Source organism: Larus michahellis, chromosome 2 (assembly GCF_964199755.1).
Source record: "Larus michahellis chromosome 2, bLarMic1.1, whole genome shotgun sequence".
In the NCBI taxonomy this organism is placed as follows: Eukaryota; Metazoa; Chordata; class Aves; order Charadriiformes; family Laridae; genus Larus; species Larus michahellis.
The window spans coordinates 139,503,595-139,522,595 of NC_133897.1; the positions used below are offsets into that span (position 1 = coordinate 139,503,595).

General features: G+C 37.0%; 1 protein-coding gene across 7 annotated transcripts in view; it reads left to right on the plus strand.

Moving 5' to 3' along the window:
- The window catches only part of RALYL (RALY RNA binding protein like), a 407,281-nt gene that overhangs the window by 141,246 nt on the left and 247,034 nt on the right, over positions 1–19,001 (plus strand). The window lies entirely within an intron of this gene.

Sequence of the window (19,001 nt, forward strand, 5' to 3'; positions counted from 1 at the left end):
ATATGCTAAAAATAAACAGGGAAGCCATAGATCCCATAGAGCTAAGTGGCCACTGAAACACATAGGTACAGCAGTATGCTGAACTGCTAAAGTCATGTGCATGTCAGTAGCTCAAAGCTATTCAATGTTCCTTCTATGAATATTGTGCTGGTTTTGTCCTTTGAAATAAGATTTTAACAAAACTCCCTATCACAGGGAATTTGATAGTTCTGGTCTAGTAATAAGTGAAAACTTCATAAACTAGTAAAGTTAACTGAGAACAGTTCTCCCGTTAGGGGTATGTGCTCTTTTACCTGCTTTACCTGCAGACTTTAACTGCAATTCAGTCTTCTCTTTTACAGAATATACTCAAAAAAACCCGAAAAACAACAAACAAATGAACCCACAACCCCAAACACATAATAAAACAAATGTTATTTCCATCTAGATTTCACCATATTATTTTGCTTACAATGTTTTTACTAGCACAATAGGAATCTGAGGTTGTAATGAATAAATATAGAATAATTATTTGTATTTAGAAACCTCACTAACTTTGTTTCTGTGTCGTTGCTCTGTATTGACTACAAATATATATGAAGTGAATATTTACCTTCTAAAACCTGAAAAAAGAATGCTGTGAAATCAGACTCTAATCAGACTTCAATCTAAGAGTTTAAAGTACTTGTGTCCATATTTTTATTGTGATTGTCCATTTTGAAATGCAGCAGGTACACAAAGACATTTTCTTTGAAGTATTTTGAAGTTGGAAATGGCGCCGAAAGAAAACATTTCAAAGCGTACTGAGCTTTCCTGCAGAGCCTGATGCTTCTGCATGTTATCATTAGAAAATGGATATGTTACAACTTTTGAAGGATAGTTGTTCAACCAAATGAATGTGCAGTCAAATGTTGAACTTGAAAAAGTAGATGTCAATCTTTGAAGCAATGCTGCCATCGTGATGTTTGGAATAATAACAGTAATTGAGTTCAGAGTTGGATTGTGGTGTGTTCTAACGCAAATGTAGTGTCCATCATAAAATATCTTTTGCATGAAATCTTCATGCAAGCTTTTCTGTTTCTTTCTGATAATTAAAATATGAATAGCAGATGAATAGGTGTATTTTGTTTAAGCAGTGCTTGAAATCAAATGAAATGAGGTTTTATATGGAATATGTGTTAATCTTCATTTCTAAATATAATATATTTTAATCTATTAACATTTTAAAGCCAGATGCGAAAAAGGCACAGTGACAGTGCTGGAAGGAACCCAAAGTTAGAGACTTCAGAGTTTTTGCATAACGAATATTGTGTTGTGATGCTGAGAACATGAAAGCTTTGTGGCATCGTGGTAATTTCTAGACCTTTTAGTGAGAATACTCTCCTTAAATTATTTCAAAACAAATCATTGTGAAAAAAAGAAAGATATTTTAATCTGTTTATACTTTTACAAAGCAAAGATAGCATGAAGAGCAATCTAACTATAGATTCAAAAGCTAGTACGCTTCATAGCTGAAAATTCTCTGTCCTTACTAACTTAAAAAGTATAAGCAGTGCAGAATGGCAAAAAAACTGCTATTTACCTCCAATATAGGAAAGGAAAGTTATCAGCTTTATCTAGAGAACTGGAGAAAAGCTTTTGTTGAATTTTAGGTTATATGCGATATACATTTATATTAAAAATATTTTACTTTAACAAGGTGAATTCCAATCTAGTAGGTGCAGCTGCTGCTTTGATAGCTTTGGTACTGTGCCCCCTTGGCATCACAGTTAAGTGTGACCCCTTTGAAAGTTATGTCTTTTATTTTACTTCTTAAGGGCAAATTCTGTCTTAAAAATATGTATCAAACTCCAGCTGCTGAAGACTATCTGAGGACATAATTTCTGCCTTAAGTGTTTGCCATTGGAACTACATATTGAAAACCTGGGAGGAATTCTACTTTCAGTTGCAATCATGTAGCTAAGTTTAGTCCAGGAGGAGACTTTAGGAATACAGATGCTTTTTAAAAGTGTTCTTCTAAAAGTGCCTTTTGTTGTTCTTTTCATTATTTTGCTGTGCTGGGAGATAAACTAGATGTGACATGTACCAGTTTTAGACAAAAACTAAAACTCGATGACATTTAGGAAAGATTTCTACAGAAACTTTGGGCCTCTGAAAATATGTCTTAAAATCTGCCATCAAAGTAGTCATGTTAAATTTTCTAAGCTAACATTTTTCTCTGACAGTTATTTTAATCTCAAAAAGTTAAATTTTTGGTCCTTTTATCTGACTTCAGTTGTATAAGAACTTTTTCTTTGTAACCACGTATGATGTATTATTTCAAGACTCAGTACAGGATAAGTCAAGGTCTATACCTCCAAAACACGTCCATCCCCTTCAGAGGAGGAAAAAGATTTTCTTCCTTTCCACTTCTTTCTCCCAGAAAGCAACGGGACAGAACAAGCTGCATCCAAAAAGACATCTATTCTGCTTTTTCTTTTTCTTTTTTTTCCACACAAAGAATTAAAACCCAGTGCAAACTTCACATAGTAGGAATTACACTTCCAAGACTGCTCCAATAAGTTATTGTATGTTGCTCTTTGAGCAAAGTAATCACCGGTTTCCTGTACCCAAAGCTCTTGGGTGTCAAAACAACTGAAAAGATCAGATTTGTTCTCAATGAAAGGCTGAGTACCTTATTACCTGAGGTTTAAATATTTATGTAAAAAGTGGTTAAACGCACGGAAAGAGATAAGAAAATGGTTACGAACAGACCTGTGTGGTCAGTGATTGGAATAACGTTTAAAGACTGATAGATAATAATCTTGGGAATCGAGACAGCTGATTTTCTCACAGCGATATTTTGCTATAATTGCGCTGGCATAAAGATGTGGGTAAGAGACCCTCTGGGTTCAACATGAAATTTAGCCCAATTCTCTGTCAGGTTAGAACCAACAACTGCTAGCAGTGTGCGGAAATGGAAAGCAAGAAACATTTATCTTGTTCAGCCTTAGTGAAAATCTCAAAGTTCAATTTGATATTTGAATAAAGGTTACGGCTGTGCTTTAAATGATAGTGTATAAAATGAAGTTCACACTTAGGAACAATATTTAAGAAGAAACATTTACTTCCTTTTATGCCCTCTCTGTCTGCTTTATACAAAGACGCATCTAGAGTGCAATAAACCATAGTAATTTGATGCTTTCCAAGATTAAGAGAGGCCACAGGCAACAGAACAATTAAGGAAAACAGTATCTTGCTGGCAAGACCAGACGTGATGCAGAAGCGTCGGTCAAGCCTCACGCAGTTCTATTGAAGTCACAGGAGTAGAACCAGAACTACATTTTCATACTCCAGAGTATTTCTATATTCACTTAGTTCTGCTAAGATGGTGAAAATATAAAAACTTCCTTAAGTTCTGTGTATTTTTGTTTGTGTGTACACATTTTGTAAATAAGTGTGCATATAATACGTTTTCAAACTTTTTTCAGGATACTATTTGTCTAAATTTAAGTTGCAAGTCAGTGTTTCTTCTTAATGAGACCAAGACTGACCTTTTAAAAAAATAAAATTCAAGTGGGGAAAAATAGCTATTGATTAGAAATATGTTGTGAGATAGCTGTCAGGTATGAAATCTACTATCACTTGATTGGAATGAAAAGAATTTTAATAGAAAATGTGCAGAATAAATGAAGATACAGACTGATTAGAGGTTCATACTTGCAGAATGTGAAAACTTTTACATTTTACATAGTAGAAATAGATCAGTTGCCAGAGATATGAAAGAGCTGGCAATAAGGAAGCATCAGCAGCCAAGAAAGAGGTAATCTGAATGCAGCTAGTGAATGTCAGCATTCTACCTCCATTTGTTCAAGACCAGCCTTGAAGAATGTGCTCCTGGGAATGGTCCTATTCTCACTAATTTCAGTGAAACAGCCAATGGCTGCATGACTCAGATCTTAGGAAGCAGTTCTTTGATCAAGAGGTTTGAGAGGTTTTTAGGAGATCAAAGTGGAAAAGCTTTAACCCATCTGTGTGATGTGCATTTTGAATCAAAATGCCCTAATTCTCCTTTTGATAACAAAAAGAAAAGGCAGGATGAAGTGAGGATGTGAAGCAAAAAGAAAACAGGGAGCTTCATATTTATTGAAAGAATATTAGCTTTCATAGTGACCACTTGTCATCAAAGAAGAATGCTATAAATCGTTCCATTGAAGGAATACATAAAGATGAAATTGCAGTGAGAATAAAGGCTTGACTTTCATGTCTGCACAAATTCAAAAAAATTGCCCAGCAAGGAGAACTGGTACAAGTGTAGTCACAAATATAATCTGTGATCTATTTGAAACTTGTTTCTGGACACCTGCTTTAATATAATCACTTACTAATTACACCTTTTTAATGTGTTTTTTAAATAGAGAGCAAAATTTGTATGCTTGGAAAATGCAATAAGCAAAATTATACAAATGAGATTGAATCTGTAATATTCCCTGAAGATGTGCATGGCAATATGGAGGTCATAATTATCCCACATAAAAATGATATAGTAGTCAGGCAATCCTAAACTTGGTTTATTATTTGCAGCATCTCACTAAAAAGAAATTTCAGTAACCTGATAAAAGTCACATTATTTTTTTTTTAATGAGGTGGAAGAAAAAATATGTGAATTCTAAGTTCCTTCTTTCTATGACTAATAACAACCCAGTTAAATCTATGTGCTTTCTGATATGTAATGTATTTGTTTCATAAAGACAGATGATAATACAGTTTATTTTGAACTCTGTGTATGCATCTGCTTAGCTTCAATTAATGTATTCATGACTCGGGCACTAGCATCTTAGATACTATCTAGATGTAAAGACCAACGTAAATCTGCAGTCAAAAGCCATGAAACTGGTAATAACAATGCAAGGAAGTCACTGTCTTAACTCCTGAAGACTTTTATTTGAACGTGGTGCATCTGCAAGAGTACTTGACAAAAAAAGAAAATGCAATAAAATCTTTTCAGCCTACCATATAAATATGCACATTTAAATGTTTGAGGGTGTGATTTTTTTCGAGTAAAAGTAACAGCTTCTTCAAACTAATGGAACAGACTGGTCTTTGGCTTAAGTAGATGCTTTGCCAGTCTATTCAGGGAGGGACTACCACTGGCACATGAATGCTGACTGAAAAATAGATGCAACTCAAAATCTCTGTTCTGCTTTTTAAATGGAGACGCCCTGGTATTGCAGTCAGTGTTTGCTCAGCCACGAATGCTAATTTGGCACTAAATTATATTAATTTGGTTTTGGGGCTGTGGGCCAAACTATTAGGTGCCAAATCCTGGCCTTCTTAGAAGTACAAAAGTAAGCAAGCAAATGGTGCGATGAAGAGCCCATCCACAGGCAGGCCGGTTGATTACCCTGCACTGCAATTCCTCCTTTCCTTCCAATACAACAGCAAACATTAGGGTCACTGCAAATTTGAAAAGCAAAAATTTGGTGTGGGGGTAAGAGGGCTCTACTCATGCTGACATGAATATTATACTCTATTTAGTGAGAGATATTTTCTTGAAAATAGTTCCAACAATTTCTGCATTGTTGCCATATTTTGTCAACACAATGCAAGGAGTTCAGCTTTGGTAGCTTGGTATTAGCCCAGATCCCCACATGTAAAGACTTGGTCACTCCATAAAAACTTGATACACAGCCAGCGCCTTTGAGAGTTAGTAGAGAGCAGAGGAAAACTTTGCCTGAAGATTGAAATGATGAAAGAAAATTTGAACATTGATACCTAATCACTTATTAGTGAATATTATTTATCATTACATGCAATATTAACATAATATAATAAATGGATACTATTTAAAACTCTATCGTTTTCATACCACAGTAGTATTTCCTTCACTACAGCATTCTGCTTCCACCAGTTTTCATAGGTGATCTGCTTCTCTACTGATATATAATACCGGACGGTCCTTGAACTGTGCGGTAAAAATGCAAGGATATTGGTGAAATCTAGCTTTCATAAAGAGATGTCCTACTGAACTCTGTGATAGGTATGTTTTTGAGTATGTGCATCTACAAAAACATTGAGCAAAATGAGAGACCATCAGTAATGCAAAGCTTAGGACAATAAGATACTGTCAAGCTGAAAATAAAATTTTGTATTCAAAGATAAAATTAAAATGGACCCCAAACAGAATGTATTAACCAAGGAATCTGGATTCTATGTGCTATCTTTTTCCCAAATAAAAACAACACCTGCTTGTTTTTTGTAGTTTTTGTTCCACGTTGTGAACTATGGGCGTTCAACTGATGGGGAAAAATGGGTTTTCTCCAAACATTTGATCAACAACATATGTGGGTTTGCACTTTCTTATCTGGAAAGTCAACAGTCTAACTCCCCTCTATGGTTTCTGGGTATACAGCTTTATGCAAGTTCTCCACTTTACATTGTGTATAATGTCCTCCTACTATAGAAAACATGAAAAATCTATAAAATGCAGTGTACGTTCATGGACAGGAATACAATAAAAATAATAAAAGAGCCATGTAATTTGATTACGTTGCAGTTTACATTTATGCTAAGGCCAAGGAGGAAACTGTGAAGATGATACCTGCTAAAAAGGACCCAGGAGACCAGGCAAAACTTTGACAGGAGAAATCAGAATTGTGCAGTCCAGTGAAGAATTAAACTACTGGGAGTAATAATATGGGCTGATGCACTCAATATAGCAGTAATGCCCTCCGAGAAGGGTAGGAAATAATTCAGTTCCTCTAGACTGCACAGAAGCTAAATACAGTATGACAAGAAATAGTAGCAGTACTCATTATGTCTGATTGCTAATTACCCCTTTGAATGATTCAGTTATGCCTGCTACTAGATAATTAGTTTAGTAATTTATGGCTGCAGCACAAACTAGTATTTTGATTTTCACTGCACAGTTTTCACAACACCTACAGTTCAGATAATATCTCCCTTTTTATTCAATTTCAAATTGCTTTTTTGATAGCCGATGGAGGGGAAAAAACAACCAATCCTTTCCATTTCCTAGCATAGCTTTAATGTTAAATTATGTATTTTTATGTAATTTTATTCAAAGGTAAACTATATAAATGTAGAAAACAACTTTACCTGAGCTCTTAACGTGGTTTACTTTACAGATTTGGGAAATGATCCTGGAAACACTTGCACAGGAAAATTTGCTGTCGTAAAGTTATTGTCTCTGCTCAGACTAGAATAAAGCTACCCCTGTGTATGACTGTTTCCAAGATTAGCCCCTTGGGATAAGTAAGTTTATTTTTTGCATTGTTTTTGAAATTGCACAGATATTTCTGCACTCCCCTATTATTTTGCTTACAGGGATTGATTCTTCTACATAAGGAAGGTACAGACTGCAGTCAGTGACATTTAGAGTGCTCCTTCTTGCTACTGCTTGGTGGGATTTAAAAGGTTCAGCAGTTTTCAGGAATAGCTTTATATTTCTTATAAAATCAACTACTTCTTAGCTTACTCAAGCATGAAAGCTAATTCTAAAAGGTATTCAGAGATACATGCTTGGTAATTTCTGAGCTGTGTTGTTTTTCTAATGAAGCTATCACATGGCAATTTGGACTGGCAATGGAAGATGCTTATCTAGTTACCACTGAGGATCAAGGTCATATTTTAATTATTTGCAAAATGTTTTAAACCTCAGTCTCACTTTGCTGGTTTAACCAAAATACTTCCATTTTGTCTGTATGTGACTTTGTAATTCATGGGACTATTTCCTCCCTTCTTAAGAACAGACTTACCTGTGTTTGATTCACGCCATCACTTATTATCCATAGCTTTATTTTGTTCAGATTTCAAAAAGTACAATAAAATCTTTCATATAGACAATAAAATCATTCATATAGACAGGACACTGTCTGATCCTTTATTTTTTTCCCCCTCTTTTTTTTTTTTTCCAAAAAAAAAAAAGCTTTCTAGACTCTTTTTCCTTGTGTCTTTGGAAAGACATCCTCTAGTAGTGCCTAGGGACTAGTTAAAATGAGTCTATCCTGTGTAGGGCAGTTCATAAAGTAACAGGTAGTTTACCCAAGACACCTTCAATCTAAATAGAGTAGGTAAGTACAAGATCAGTTTTCAGGTGTGGAAGGGGCAGTAACTGAGTAATGGGGAAGCTGCATGACTTGTCCAACTGGGTGTATGTAACGCAGCAGCAGCAAAGGTTGTGTGGGTAACACGTGGAGTAAATGGAGGAAGGGAGCAAACAGCCAACCAAAACGGCCAAGAAAATCTACTCAAAACCACATAAGGCTTTGCGTGGCTAAAATCTCAGCTTTTTCTGAGATCTCAGCAATCTTTTGTTGCTGTTGTTCCCTCTGTTATTGCGGTCATCTTAGTTGTAAGTAAACTGCTGCTGCTTCCCTTCAGCAGACACGGTATTTCCTGCTTTTCCTCCTGTATATCTCTCTTTTTTCCAGTGACCATTTTTCTTTCTCTACCAAGAGAACCAGATGGAACCAAGCAAGTTTGCTCTTAAATTTCCTATTAATCTCTGTGTTAGCTATGGAATGGGTGTACACAGAAAGGAAAGATGGCTCTGTAGGATGCACCTCTTCTCTTTTCAAAGGGTGCAACAATTTGTATGCTTCTCCCAGCCTCAGAGGAAATCAGCAAAGCTTTTCTTGTCCCCACTGATGTTATATTTAAATGGCATTTTGTTGTCCTTCAGAGGGAGATTCGGGGCCAGCTCTCGCCTTTTGAAGAACAGCTTTCTGCACAGAGCAATTTTGGTTAACCTTCAGAGGCCATTTGGGAAAGATATCCTTGAACTTGACCTGTAAGCTCCTACTTCTCAAAGACAGCACTGCTTTTTGAGTTTTCTTCCCACGATGCCCAAGGAGCCAAACACAGGGACATGTCAAAGTCTCAAGCACAGCCACAAAACAGTCAACAGCATGTGCCTTCCTGTGCTGTGTCCTGCTGTGTCCCAGGGAAGGGAAGGGAAGGGAAGGGAAGGGAAGGGAAGGGAAGGGAAGGGAAGGGAAGGGAAGGGAAGGGAAGGGAAGGGAAGGGAAGGGAAGGGAAGGGAAGGGAAGGGAAGGGAAGGGAAGGGAAGGGAAGGGAAGGGAAGGGAAGGGCTGGCTTTAGCTACATGAATGAGAGCTGTGCAGTGCCTCTCACCCCCCAGGTCAGAAGGCAGGCCTTGCCAACCTGTAATTTTAATATGGGTCTTACCAGCAATTCTTCAAGTGTCAGGCAAATCTGGCAAAAACATGGGCCCTCACAGGATTTGTCAGTGAATTTTTTATAATTTTTTTTTTGTGCACAGAGTATATTCTTTCTTATCTTGGGATACTTGCTCCTTTTAAGTCTTTGCTTCTCACTCCTGCTTTGCCATGGCTGGTGCATCCCATGAAGCTATACTATTCTGTGTCTTGGTTTTTCTTATTATGAAAAAAAAAAGTGGTTATAAACAAATTAATTTTATGTCATCTCAAGCTCTTTTTTCTTGTTTGGCCTTTTATCTGTCATGTGAATCCCTTTCTTCACCTTTATTATGTAATGGGAAAGTTCCCTTGCTGCATCACATTTTTGTTTCTCGAGGTTCAGTGCTATGCAGGAGATGAACAGCTTGGAAGGAGAAAGTAGTGAAACAAGGGGAAATTGGTGCTGAGATATGGAGTGGTTCATGTTTGTTGATTTCGTATAAGAGACCAAACAATTTGAAAGGAGACCTTGAGGTAACCTATGCAAATGAAAAACTTGACATGAAACTCGCATTGTTCAGCATTCACATTCACATTTATCAGTCTAAGAGGTGCATTGGCAGGTTATGATTTTTTCAGTACAAGACCATTTTTATTGAAAAATATGTACGTTTGTTGGTTGTTTCCTATTGAGTTTAGCATTTGAGAGTTCACATTCTAGAGAAAGAAGAGGTCCGTACTAAACGTTGGATTATGACAAGCCTTTTTGCAGAAGTAATTATGTGATTTTCTTGTTCAGGGACAGCAACTGAGATACTTGGAATATCAAAGGAAGCATAAAAGTGTGTTCAAAGTCGTTGCATTACCATTCCTAGCACATTAACACTGTTACTGACAAATCAGTTGGGACTAGCAGGCAAATATTTAGATTATCAAAATGAGTTTTTCCTTATGGGCAGCAGTGCAGATTGTTTGCAGGTACTGTATTACTGAGAAAACTATTTGGCATTATGAGTTTATCAAGCTTGCTTTATTCATATTATTTTGTTTCCACTGCAATTCGATAACATAATGTCTGTGGCTTGTACTTGCAGTAAGCTTTCTGTACTCTTCCTGATGTTTACCAGCACTGGATCAATGTTCTAAAGGGCAACTCTGACAGCGTTATTTCTGTGAACATCGAGCTCATGTTTATTATAGAATGAAACTACACCCTTTATAGCCAGCAGTCTAACTTTTGAAATATGTATTCTCTGACCCATTTAATAAGTGGTTCCCTACAGACTGAATGTAGTGACTCTTCTCCATTACCAGTTGCACAAAGAAGGGGCTGTTCCCTGTAAGGCAAGCTGTCTCAGCATCAGCTTGACCTTTCCAACTTTGTTTGGAGCGACAGTTTAAATTCTTTCTACCTGGCAGAGATTTCCACTTCCAGGATCGTAAGAGCCTATCTGTCTGCTCTTTCTGTTAGCTGTCTGCTGCTAGCAATGAATATTGCATGAGAAGACATGTATACACAAGTAGTGCAATTGGAATTTTCCTTGTGTTGGTGCCACATTGCCAGATGACAGCACCCAAATAGCTTGTTGCAAAACTACATCCGCTGCATATTTTCTGCAACAGGGAGGGAGAAGTTAAAACAACTAGACCGGTTCTGCATTCTGAGGATGCTGTGGGCAAAAGAAGCTTGGGAAACATGATATGGGTAGATTTTGGTTGGACATTGTGGGAAAATAATGGAAGATTGTCAAGGAGGATTGTAAACACAGTCAAGTGACTTGCAGCCAGGGTGTCAAAAAACCACATATATCATACTTAATTTTGTTTAGTCTTGTATACCTTACAAGTAGAACATCTGTGTTTAGATAACATAGGCTTGTGATAGATTCAGAGGCACCCTATTGAACATGCTTGAGATTCCTGCCCTGCTGTTGGAAAGATCAAAGCACGGTCGTAAATGATGCCTGCTTGAATCCCTGATATACAGGTGCAAGCAGCAGGTTCAATAACACATGAACCATACCAACACAGAGGAAGTCAGAATAAAACACCAGAGAAATGGATAACTTTGTGCATACCAGTTTCAATTCTGTCATTATAAGGAATAAACCGTAATAATTAGATTAGAAGTCCCTCTAACTGGACTAATAACAAGTCTTTGATTTGTCTGTATTTGTATGAATGCAAGAATTAATTATTAGTCTGTGAGATATTTCTGTAGCCTACAACTTACATGATTGTAGGGTTTAGTGTACTGCCCTTGAGGCTCGATTATAATTTGGATGCATGATTGACTATGTCTGTATTGTTATACTTGCCTTGCGTACACTTCTGAGCGTGGGCTTGCTTCATGGTGCCAGTTTTGTGTGAACTCTGGATCATAGCTAGGTTGGTATAGAAATAAGCACCACCTACCCCTTCATTTAAGCTAAGCACTCTCTTTACTGTGTGCTCTCAGTGCCTTCTGACAGGGTTCTATAGGAGTCCTGCAGCACAAAGGAATTGGTTGCTTTGTAATTTGTCTGCTTATGTTATTCTAGAGTAGACACAAGTAAGAAAGCTTTCTCAAGACTGTGTTGCTGAGCTAATATAGGCATAGCCTTTCAAGCCAAAGAGAGAACCTTTTTAGAATGTGGGATGGGATTTCTCTGCTGCAGTTTTTTGCTGAAACTCATATATCATTTGTAAATCCTGTTTCCAGTGTCACGTGTCTCTGGGCCAGATCCAAAGGGTGGCCCTAAATTGCTGACTGCTTTTAAAAAAAGAAGCAAATTAAAGGCGGGGCGGGGGCAGGGTGGGAGGGGAAGTAGTGTGATACAGACAGGCTCCAAAATTCTGTTCTTTTTTTCTTTTGTCATGATTATAGTAGGAGGTTGCATACTGATATATACCAAAGTGGGTGGTTCTGAGTAACCTATGCTGAATTCCAAATTGTTTTATTTTTTGTCAGTGGCCCAATCAGATAAACATTGCCAAGGATTGTGTAAAGTACCATAATAAATCTGCCAGCACACAGAATACCTAGGTTGAAAATGTTTTCAGTTATTGCCTTGGGAGAAACCTTTGTATAGATACTCTGTTGTCTTTTAGCTATGGCAACAAAAGCCCTAATTTTATGGCCATTAAAATGTTTCCCATGAACTTTTAGTGCTGAGAAATTCCTTTCTCAATCAGAAATTCCACTGAATTTCAATTTCCTTCTGTTGAGTTCAGATGCAAACATTGCAGTCAAAGGTAAACACAGACAGTAAGGTGTTAAAGTGATCCTGGCTGGTCATATGGCTGCAGGAGCAGGAGCGAAAAACAAGCCTGGGATCAGAGGGGGGAGTGTGACTCTGTCCTGGCTGACTGGAGCTCAGCAAGCCTCTGGGGACCATTGCCATGTGTTTTACGGTTGACTTGCTGTTGTTTTGTGGATAATAAACAAGCCCCAAGGAGAGGGCTCTAAAAGGATTACAGCTGGGAGCCTTGCGTTGCTTCCCTTGCCGTTGTGAGTGCCCACTGTCATGCCGCAGCGGCACCAGAACTGCTTTTGTGGCCCTACTCAGCACACGGAGAGCTTCTCACCCCAGTGGCTCATCAGGGAGTAGGGAAGACCAATTAAGCTGAAGGATCAGGGCCTGAGGAGGAATCAGGTCAGGAATAAGGGTAAGAGAGAGGTGTAAGAAAAAATGACCGTTCTGTGTAAACCTACAGAACGGGGATGCTTCAACCTCAGAGACCTAAGATGCCCGCTTACATCTCTTTGAAACGGAATTAATGTATGCAGCCCTCTTTGCTCAGCTAAATTGTTCTCTTCATGATCTCAAAAGACTGCATTTGCAGGACTTTGTTCCTTAATGTGCTGAAAATAGTTGGAAAGAGCTGATGACAGGGAAGGCTTCTGAGATCCAGGCTATCAGTGCATTTTTGGTTTCACCAGTGGATAATGGAGTCATCCAGCCTTTCGTGCTGTCTCAGCTCTTCTTGGGAATCAGACAGGGCTGGTTTAGTGAGTGTTTCAGGATTGTGTAAAAGGCAATGAAAAGAAACATGTGAAATTAATTGATGCTGCTGTTACATCCATAACAGAATACACTTTCTGCATATCATGTAATCACTGAGTGGTTTTAACATTGATTCGAAGATTTTATTTTCTAAGCACAGCTCTTAAGGGCATTTGTTTTTCAATGTCAATTACTCTAAGAATGTAAAATGGAATGATAATTCCTTTATATGATGAATATTTCAAACTTGCTTTTGTTCAACCTGCATTATTCTTCACTAGATTTTTACTTGTAGCACTATCTCTACAATATTCATTTAATTTAGACCACTGGATAGAAATTATTTATGATTTCAAATAAAATCTCTTAGTAAGTCAGTCTGTCAGCAGACCAGTCTTTTGGAAAAATGAAAGGTGCAGTGGAAAGAGAATCTACATTTATCTTTATTAGATCTTTATTGCACACAGTTTATAGCCAGTGATATTCATGTGTGTGTGTGTGAGAGAGAGAGAGAGAGAGAAACTACTGTGCAGTGACATTTTGTTAAAAGCATTTTAAAAACACAAAAAGGGAGAAATGGTTTGGAATTTAACTAAACTGGAATTATTTTAAATTACTAGCAATTAGAGTGAATTCAGCTGGGAGCATATTTTGTTCTGACATTTGATTTTGGGAATTAGAACTGTTTGTTCTCTCTTCGTCCACATTGTGGAAGGGAGCAAAAGGAGAGACCTGGCAAAAAATTAAAGTAATGTAATAAATAAAGAAAGAAAAATGTCAGTAAAGTCACTATTTATTATATTTCATGGTAGAGGTAAAGCAAGCGGTAGTACAAAGGAACTTCAATCAGAAGCTGATGATCGCCTAGTCTGTAGAAAGGGTGCCAGTCACATGGAGAGAACCTGGACAAAAGTTAGGGAGTTTACGCTAAATTTAAAATACTTTTCCTCTGAAGCCCAAGTGAAGGATGTGTTCCCAGCTGCAGTCCTTCTGCATAGTTCTTCTGTCAAGTGACTGAGAGCATTCATGATACAGGTTTTATATCACGTGCTGTGGATATATCTGTACTTGATGTGATCCTATGCCCTTGATGCTCACCTTAAATACAGTGATTCCAGAAAGCCAAAGTCTGTACCACCCCACTTTTAAGTTTCTCTTTATGCAATAATTGTAGTGCCCATTCTTTCATTTGGAGGGGGTTTAATGACCCAGAGTGGGAACACTTAAACTGTATTTTATGCAGTAAATGGTTCAGAAGAGACCAACCTGCTGAACTATGGATACCGGTGATGCCCTTCACCTGAGCTCATTGTACTAAGACAAGCAGGGCAAAGCTGGGCCTTCTCTGTTGCCAGCTTCAAGTCTAGTGGATTTCTATTCTGAAGCATGTTAGAAGATGGTTGTTATGTACTTTCCATTTAATCATCAGCAAATTTAATTTAATGTCTGAAGACTCCTGTGAATGGACATTTTTTTCATCTGATCTGATTGATGGTCAATATCTCTGCCCTCCAGTTTCCATTGGCATAAGGTTCTGATACAGGACTGAGGATTGCTCTGAGACCGTGATTGGATTTTAAACGGTAATATCTCTCGACAATCTTCAGGCAAGGAGTTTGAGTGGCTCTACTTCTTTCCACAAGTTTCCAATTAGCAATGAAGAATAAGATGGTGGAATCTGATCCTGGGAAAGTTTTTACATGCTTTGTTCCTTAATTCACACGTTAAAAGACAATGCTATCCCCTTCAAAGGTGGCATACAAAAAAAAATGCATTCGCTTATCAAACGTCTCTCCACAAGAAAGCAGAATTCTGCCTGTGTAGGTGCATTTAATCTTATGCATCTTTTATTTCTGAAGCTCCCAAAAGAGCAGAGTTTAATTTCTGCAAATATATTCCCAAAGCAAAGACATGAAGACAGGTTTCTTATTAGAAAAATCCACACACTTGTATTCATCTCAAAATATTGATATAAAGGGCTGTGAAAAATGTAGGCATAACATTATTTGTAGCAAGGCTCTTTGGACATTGATTACTGCACATTAACTGCCAGTTTCTAAGCTAATAACGATGGGACGTTTTCAATGTAAACTTAAACAAGCCAGTCTGGAATTTAACTGATGGCTTTAAGATGAACAATGTATAAAAATAGATACATGGAATGCAATGTTAATTGATTAATTCGAGTAGAGTTATAGATGGTATTTAAGAGGGGTTCACCTACATCACCTCTCCCCATAAGTTATAGATCTTCTAACTCTGTGGTTTTGTCTTAATTTAATGCAGAATTTCAGGCAGAATTTGTACTGCTTATTGCTTTTGGATATAATTCTTTGGACACTAAATCAAAAGTATTTCAGACTTTGTGAGAGTCAAAGACATTTTCAGTTAATACTTCTGACATTACAAGCGTTTCTAATTTTCTGATATACCTTCTGATTTATTGTTATATGCATCTATCTATATCTATATATATATAAAAATAAAAATGCATGTGCACACATGCACACATGGCTTACTACACTAGAAATTAACCGTCAATTTCAAACAAGCCAACAGGAAAATAAAAGTCCAACCACTTTCATTCTATGTGCAGAAAAAACAAACTTGAACATGTGACCTTGTGACCCAATACAGAAAGTATATAAAATAAATATCTTCTAAAATACTCCTGGAGCTTTTAAGATGATTTATCATTTCTGTGGTTTGACTTCTGATATTTTGACTATTTTGTGTTGGCTTTGCTATTTTATCTGTATCATACCGAGACAAAATTCTGGAGAAAATGGTTAAAAGTCTGGATTAGTCTCTCTGAAAATTATGGTTACTTCCAGCTTAAAACAAAGTTTTCTTTTAAGTTAATTTTACAATATAAAATAAATTAGTAGCAAATGCATGTATTCATGTTAGCAGTCAAATAGAATATTTTCCTCCACCTTCGTATTTAAGTAAACTTGTTCTGGAGAGTTTAAAGGTTGCCTCCTCGTTAGTACTACATACCAGTTGCAGCAATAGCCCTGCTACTCTCGTACTTTGTCCATCATTTTAGTTGTACAACATGTCATTCTCCTGCTCGTACAGGTCCATTGCACAAAATGTCACCCTGGGGCTTGGGTTGCATCTTCTTCCATTAAAGTTTATAAACAGCTGAGTCTTCCTGTGTGGAGTAATTTTCTTTATATCCCAATTCTTCTGGTTAGGGGGTATCATCTTTACCAAAATTGAAAGTAAAATATGTCAAATACTAAATGAAACTCACAGTGGCCATTTTCTCACTGTTTTCCTTTCCCTAGAGACTCAGATGTGACGGTAATGAGTAATCTTAAAAATAAAATGTGTCTTTTTTACTCTTTTTTACAGCACTTTCTTTCTTTTGTTCTAATTAACCCTTCTCTAAGGCATCTAACTTGTCAAAAGGTATCGACATAGAGAATCAATAACAGTCTTTCAAATAGCTCCTACCATTAGTTATGGGAACCCCAGAGATACAGATATATAACCATTGTTCTCCCTTTCCTACACTGTAAAAAGAATTTATTCTGCTGATTGCATGTGTAGACATTGTTCTGAATGAATTAAAGAAAAATTATGTCCGGTGCACTCAACTCTGTACCCTTAATTGGAAAATGAACATGGATTATCTTTGCTCTAAATAGGTTATGAAAAACTCTGTTTGAAAGTAAAGCTTTTAATACAAATTGCTATAATTTTTTTATTTTCAAATTAATTTCACAGTTTATTTATACAGATCATACATTTCTACTTTGAACTTACAAATATCTCTCTCTTTTCTGCTGCTGGGCCAAACCAACCCGAATATCTTAAAAACGCAAGTCCAAATAGTCCACATGTATGAATTACATGTATCAAAGACATAGATCCATCCTACAATTCAGACTACGTAGGCTTAAGAACAATTGTGTTCTTATCTGCTGGGTGGTCTTTTATTATCAAATTTGACAATAATGAAATCAGTTGAAGCCTGTAGACCTTATAGCTATACCTGAAAAGGTGATACCATTCTTTATAAAAATAGAATTTGAAGCTTGGGACAGACCAGTTTTTATATAAAAGAGAAACTAACCGTCAAATTATCTAGCAAACATAGATTGCAAAAACTTTGTTGGTTATAGTATTTTAGTATATGCATATATGTAAATTTAACTAAATGTATATATTTAACATATCTATTTATTGTGTATATATATATATATAACCAAACTTTGTTGGTTATAATATTTTAGTTGTGGTAATTTAGGAAACCCTCTTTACTTTGGAGAACACCTTTGGAAAAGACTAATATTTTAGCATGGCGGCTCTAAAGACTTCATAATACCAGAACTCTCGCTTTTTTATGGAAATACGACTGCATGCTTGCATCTACCCACTTGGTCTGGTGACCCAGGTGAAGCTCCCCTATGTAGCTGCACTTGAGGGAGAGCAAGGTGTTAAAAAGGCAAAATGCTTTTCCTTCTCTGCTACATATTCATGGTTCACTCTTCTTGGCGTTTTTTCTCTGATTTGTCTAAGCAATTTGAGTAAATAAACTGGCGGTTTTCTGGTTCACCCCATGGGACCACTGTTATGCTCAAAGAAAGGCATTTTCCTTCTGAGTTTGCCTGTCCTCTGGGACAATCTGAGTTATCTATCTCATATTGGTTTTGATCCTTATACGGGCATTTTTTGAGTGTGTGTGTCAACACGTGGACACTTTGGAAGGCATCTCTATATCCAATCTAGCGACAAGGGTAATACTGCTCTGGCAGAAGGTAGCTGACAGGGCTGTCTACAGCACTGGGCAGTGTCTCATGGCTCACGGGGGCTCCCTAGCTCTCTTGCCAAGTGTGCAGAGCTTGATGGGAGCCTGGTCCCTGGTTCAGAATCAGAACTGCTGTGGCCATGCTACTAAATATGAGCATGACTAGAGAAAACATTCGTCAAAACATGAGCTTTCATCCCTCTTTTTGAAATAGTAGTTAAACTCCCTGTTTCCTCAACGTGTTTGTACTGTTACATTTCGAAGTGTGATCCTGACCCTGGAGTAGTCCATATGATTTTTGCAGAGAATAATCCTAAATAGAAAGAATAATGTACAGTAAAGTGTGCTGAAGATGAACAACGTATCTCATAAACCTCAGGACCAGTACAGGGATCAGAGCTGCTGAGATACCACCATGCCAGCTACCAGAGAGATTGTGAAAAAGGCAGTGAAAAAGCAATGATTTTTCATATAGTAAGAAAAATATCTTAGTCATAACAATAGATGAAAACAGATAAAGATAACCTTCTAGTTCCAACATATTCATTTTATAAAGGAATGACACTTATCAATTAGACAAAGCTTTGGATTTTAAAAATGAGGTAGTTGACAGATATGTAAAGTTAGTTGATTTTTTTTTGCTTTGCCTTTCAAAGTCGACTTTGGTAATGGTTGCCACATGTAAATTCAAGTTAATGCTACGTGCCTCTAAGACAACAGTACTGCAAAATCTCTGTCTTGTCACTGGAGTTATGTATCAGCAGAATTAAACAGGTAGTTATTCCAAGATAAGGGAAATAGGTGGTGATCTGATATGCTTATTTCAGATGGCTCTGGAAAGCTTTTCCTTTTGATATGTGTGTGTATATGGTGGTGCTGGGAAACTTTACTGTTTTAGGGACAGTATTTTTGCAACTTAAAAAAAAAAAAAAAAGAAAGAAAAAAACTCTTCAGAGATTTAACTCACTTTCCTGAAGTTAATAGATATTCTAAATAAGAATGTGTATTTTGGGGTAAGAAGTATGAGTTAGCAAGAAAGATTAAAGGGGAAAAAAAATAGAAATGAAAAAAATGGAAAAGTATTTCTTTCGCCACAGGCTGTTAGAGAAGCAGGGA